This window comes from Bufo gargarizans, chromosome 2 (genome assembly GCF_014858855.1).
Source record: "Bufo gargarizans isolate SCDJY-AF-19 chromosome 2, ASM1485885v1, whole genome shotgun sequence".
NCBI classification, from domain to species: Eukaryota; Metazoa; Chordata; class Amphibia; order Anura; family Bufonidae; genus Bufo; species Bufo gargarizans.
This window is the reverse complement of record NC_058081.1, coordinates 129,623,671-129,629,670: the sequence shown is the minus strand read 5'-3', so window position 1 is coordinate 129,629,670 and position 6,000 is coordinate 129,623,671.

Here is a 6,000-nt window from a genome sequence, read left to right as displayed (position 1 = left end):
TATGCATTTCCTTATCAGCTCTCTGTTCATCATCTCTGTCGTTTGGGCCTTTAAGGTTGTACAGTTTCGAAAAGAAGAGGTGGAAGGCCTTAGCTATCTCCTCTGTGGATGAGACCATCTTGCCTGTTTCTGTTTTAATTTTATGAATAAAGGATTTGGCTCTAGCTTTTTTTAGAAGCGCAGACATTAATCGTCCCCCTTTATCCCCATGTGCATATATTAGATGTTTGAAGTAGAGGAATTTTTTTGCCGATTGCATATTCAGGAATAGTTTAAGTTTGGTTCTTAGGGCCACTAGTTCATCTTGAAGTGGCACGCATGTTGTCTGTGCACTGGGGATCGCAAATTGTGGCCCCCAATGCACGGAACGGCTGAACAAGTCGTGTGAATGAGCCCTAAGTAGAATAGGTTGTCATTATATGTCCTTGCAGAGTATGCATGACTTTTGTCGTAAAAAGAAAACAGCAGAAATCTATTGTGTTCATCTATGGAGTACGGCCTCTCTCGATCTTACTGTGAAGTATAATAGAATCTTCATGAATTGTGACTTCTTCTATGTCGTATACACAGTCGTATACATTCATATCAAACAGGTCACGTTAATGTTTCTAAATAATGTGATCTCTTCATATCTTTTTCCATATTCACCCATTTATACATTATCTGTAATAAAACAGCCAGAAGACACGTGCACTCCAAAGATCAATACAGTCTTTGTCACACTGCCCCTAGTGGTGCTAAGCGTAACAACATGCTGGATCATAAATTATTTAACCATACAGGAGAGGAGCCAATTTACACCTCTTTGTTAAATATTGTGTAGGTCGGTTATGTGTACTCTGATTGCTATGTAAATTTAATTGTGAAAATCGCTGTATATATCAGCAAAGACTAAAGAAGCATGGTCATTCAGAAAGGACCATGGATGTTCTAAAGCTTCTGCCCCTCCCTAATACTTTTGCTTTGCTCACCACACACACTTTTGTCTATAGCTTAGTCCATAAAAAGAGCCAGGATCCTGCACTTTACAAAGGTCCTCTTTGAGTAGTGAATAATACAAAAGATCAATAACCTAATTTGTAAAATGGATGCACATGTCACCTAAACAACATCTGTCCCTGAAGTGTAGTTAGAATGCCATTATCAGGTGCTAAATCATTATATATATTCGTTATAGGCATATATATCATTATACATATACAGTATATATATATTCCCTTAGTTTAGTTGTAAGCAGTGTTATCTGTTTACGGGAGAGCTGGATAACTGCTCCGATGGCAGTTTTTACATCTCCCGTAGGGGTTGTCATCTAACAATCTCTGACTCTTGAGCATCAAATCTGCCAAATTATATAAAAGTGGGAGATTCACTGCCTAAGGCTACATTCACACAGCAGTAGTGTTTTGCGGTCAGCAATTTACAGATCCGCCAAACATGGACACCGGCCCGTGTGCATTCCGAAATTTGCGGACCGCACGTGGCCGGCCCAATGATAGAAATGCCTATTCTTGTCCGCAACTGTGGACAAGAGTAGGACCTGCTTTATTTTTTTTGCGGGACCACGGAGCAGAAGTACAGATGCGGACATGGATGCGGTCCCATTCATACGGTCGTGTGAATAAGCCTTAAAGGGCTTCTGTCAGCCCACTAAACCGTTTTTTTTTTTTTTTTTTGGTTTACTAATAATCCCTATACTGCGAGCTCCCTATACATAAGTTAAATAATCATTTTGGTTCAGTAGAATTTAATAAAAAGCTATTTTTAAAATATGTAAATTACCTTGCTACCAGCAAGTAGGGCGACTACTTGCTGGTAGCAGCCGCATCCTTTACATATTTTAAAAATAGCTTTTTATAAAATTCTACTGAACCAAAATGATTATTTAACTTATGTATAGGGAGCTCGCAGTATAGGGATTATTAACAAACCCCCCCCCCCAAAAAAAAAAAAAAGGTTTAGTGGGCTGACAGAAGCCCTTTAATGGTGGTTGTACATGGTGCAGATTTGTGTGCATAAAATCCACATGAAATCAGCACCAAAAATACTCAAAAAACACACACATAAATCAGCATTATTTGTAATTTTTTGGTGCGGTTTTTATGCTTTTCTTTTTGTTTGGATTTGATGCATATTTCCTTCAGAGCTCATGCACACGAACATATTTTCTTTCTATGTTTGTTCCTTATTTTTTGCAGACCATAGGCGGAACCATTAACTTCAAGTTTCCTAGTGTGTATTCTGTTTCCGTATGTCCGTTCCGCAAAATAATAGAACATGTCCTGTTATTGTCCACATTTCACACAAGGATAGGACTGTTCTATTAGGGGCCACCTGTTCTGCAAAATACAGAATGCACACAAACGTCATCCGTATTTTTTGCAGACTGCAAAATACATACGGCCGTGTGCATGAGCCCTTATATTGAAAAGGATGAAATCAGCACAAGAAAAACACAATCGACCTGCTGAAGATTTCAAAACCTGCACGGCTGGTCAATTTTCCCATTTAAGAAATAAGCAAAGTGTACATGAGGTTTCTCTAATCTCATACACTTTGGTAGTATTGTATTGCGTTGTGGTTTTTACACATGAAAATTTGTGTGAAAAAAACCCATATAATCTGCATTGTGTGCAGGCACTGTTAGGTTGGATTTACAGTACATGTAGGCCCACGTTTACTAATGTATCTTGGTGGAAGTCTATAAAAATTAGGGAGAGTTCACACCACTGTTATTTTTCCATTGTTTTAGACTGCAAGCAGTACTCGAACGGATGGCAAGTGGGCCGAACTGATGCACAGGATCCGTTTTTTACAGGATCCGTTTTTTACAGGATCCTGTTTTTTTTTTTCTGTCCTTCTGATGGATCAGAAGAACAGAAAATATAAGGGTGATGTGAACTCTCCCTAATAAAACATATGTAGTGTACGGGAGAGTAATACCCCGTCACTACAGAAGGGTCACTTGGGTATTGTCGTTCCCCCTTTAAGGGGAGGTTGGTAAAAACATCTTGTAATGTCATGCTATGTATTTTCCTGTTACTGTGAAACGTGCTTATGCAGGCCGGCTAGGGTGTCATTCCAGCTCTGAGTCACTAGAGGGAGCTAGGGAACCCTAGGTTATATAAGGCCCAGTCAGGAAGTAGTAGCAGGGTGTAGTGTGTTCAGACAGTGGGAGCAGAGGTCAGAAATGATCCTGTGTCTGAGGGAAAGCCAGGTTATGGGCCTGTGAGAGCATAGCAGGCCTGAAGCCTGTCGGCTAGGAGAGGGTAGTAAAGGCCCTGTAACCGGGTTCCGGATCCAAGGAAAAGGTTCCCCTCCTGAGTCGTCATCCGTTTAGCTGAAGCAGCATAAACAAGCCACAAGCCAAGACACAGATTACCACAGAGGCCGATCAGATAAAGCGAGAGGTACTCAAGATAACAGAGGAGGTACTAGATAAGGACAGCTTCAAGGGTACGCCAGATAAAGGGCATTAGACCTTGGAGAGAAAGTCACATGTAGCAGGACCAGTCAGGAATAGTGAGCAATCCGCCTGTACTGCATCTCCTGAAATCAACACTCTGTATAATTCATCGCTAAGACCGGCCTTTCTGTATTCTCAAGAACCACCTGTATTTTTATGAAAACCAACCGTCTTTTATGGAACTGTGCACTACCAGTGTCCGTGTATTATCCTGACTGATATTCAGTAAAAGTTCCAGTTTTTGTTGGCTATCCTGTGCTTGCTTCATTCTTCCACCATACTTTACACGGCGTGTCACCGTTTAATTGACACTGGCGTCACGAACTTTTAACATCTGCCTGTTCCTGTATTTGCCCCAATTGAAGACGACAGTGGATCCCAGGTTAGTGGTCAATCTGCACTACAAAGCCCAGCATACACTACTGACCCCCTGGGACACTGCACATAGAGTAAACTTTTTTTGTGTTTTTCACTTGCAGGTTAGATTTTCTAATTTTATTTTAAATGCTCTGGGTGAGGCATTTTTTCCTGGTGGTTTTGATTTGGCCTTGCTTGACAAAACACGTGACAACGTGTGGTTAGGTTATCTTTTTTATGGCCCATTTATTAGATGGCCTCTTTATAAAGATATACAGAGGAAATTACATAAGAGGCGGCACATAGCCTTCCTTTAGAAAACACTACAAAATGCATATGCTCAAACATTTTATTCAGTCAAAAATACCAATGAATCACCCCAAAAACATAATAAAAATGCAGCATAAGGCAGATATTTTGGATGCATTTTTATTTTCCCAAAATGTCGCTCCTCTTTCAGAATAATAACGCCAGTCATATTAGTACTCAGATTATTGATGATTTATTTATTTATTGTAAGGAGAAATGTTCTGTAATGAGAATCTCCTTTTTCATTACCTAGCCCCATTTTGTACAACAATATTGTATGATTTTTACTAACTGACAACAATGTAAGTCAAAATCCCAATGGACTTTAGAAGAACTCTCTTTATCCTTGCGTTTTGGTTTGTGGTCTTGAAGCCGTTGTGCTGATACTGCCACCACCGCTCACAGTCCTTCTGGCAGTACATCATTCTGGTGTGCTACACTTTTGGGATGTCTATCTGTGCAGCCCCATGCTGCTTCACAGCTTATTCAGTATTGCTGCTCTCCTTATCTGTTCTGACTCCATGATTTCTCTTAAATCACCTCGCTGTCATACCAGCTTATTACGACTTATTGCAGCTTATTGCGACTTCACTACTGAAATTTAGGCCTGTCATGTAAAGTACTGTGGAGCTTTTTGTTATAATGACCACCAGGTATTAGCTGGTGCACCAACTTGGCAAGCTGGGGTGATGGCTCCATCATAGAAAAACCCAGGATAACATTAACATATACAGTATGATTGGTACAGTAGAAAATAAATATACTGTAGAAAAATAAATATACTGTAGTAATAAATAAATATACTGAAAAAATGAAGGCGTTTTCAAAGATATTCTGTAGTTTCTTCAGTGCAATACCTCCTAATAATCATGTCTAATGTCTGCTGTTGGGCATGTCTAGGTTATCACCCATGCTATGTTTGACATTTTTATGTTTTGTGATATATTTGTTGTACATGTTAACATTTTTCTTTATTTGTGGATACTGTGGATTATCTTTAAGAGAAAGATACTAGTGAGGACTGTTATTGTGTTTTCAGCAAGTGTTTATGTACTACGTTGAAATGTGCTATACCGTTGATGAACACCAGCCTATTTCATGAGCATTGTGGTTTTCACTCATGACACTCGGTGTCCCTGAGTCACTGTTGTAGAATATATAAGGGCTTGCTGCAGGGAGCTAGCAGTGGTGTGTAGCTGAAGCCACATGGTATAAGAGAGGAGACAACATGCATGAACTTGAAGTCAATTAACCAAACAGCATGCAGGTTGCCAAAGAGAGGCTGTAGTGTTGTTGTATGATGTGGGGAAGGGGGTTGCAAAATAGTACCTGCTAGACAACAGGGATTCTGGACTGTTCTATTTCAAGTATGAGTGAGAACCACCATTATGGTATAGTATAGACTGAGACCTGAGTGCTGTGTATCACGATTGTGGTAGTATAAACCCCACCACGGGGAGATGAACATTACCTTGCACCACTGAAGTTAAGTTGTAGAATGTTTTTTATTTAATCAATGTTTCCAAGTTGTCCCAATCTTTCCCGCTGACTCTTTAGAGTTCAGTAACATGTAACCTTCTGGTCTCCTATTACGGTGATTCCTAAGAGTGATTTGCAGAACTACATCAAAACATACTCCTCTATCCTAAGTGCTCAGGGTACTCTTGTCATATACCATACTACATGTCCTGCCTCTGCACGATGTATATGTGATATACTCGTATGGGTATAAGGGGAGCTAATGGCTGGTTAGATTGTTGTTTATTAGCTTTATTGCATTATTATCACTTTGATGTTGAGTTGGAAGATGCCAGCTTATCTCCAGTCTTAACTGGAGGACCAAGAAGCATTTCAATCTTTATAAAGATTTT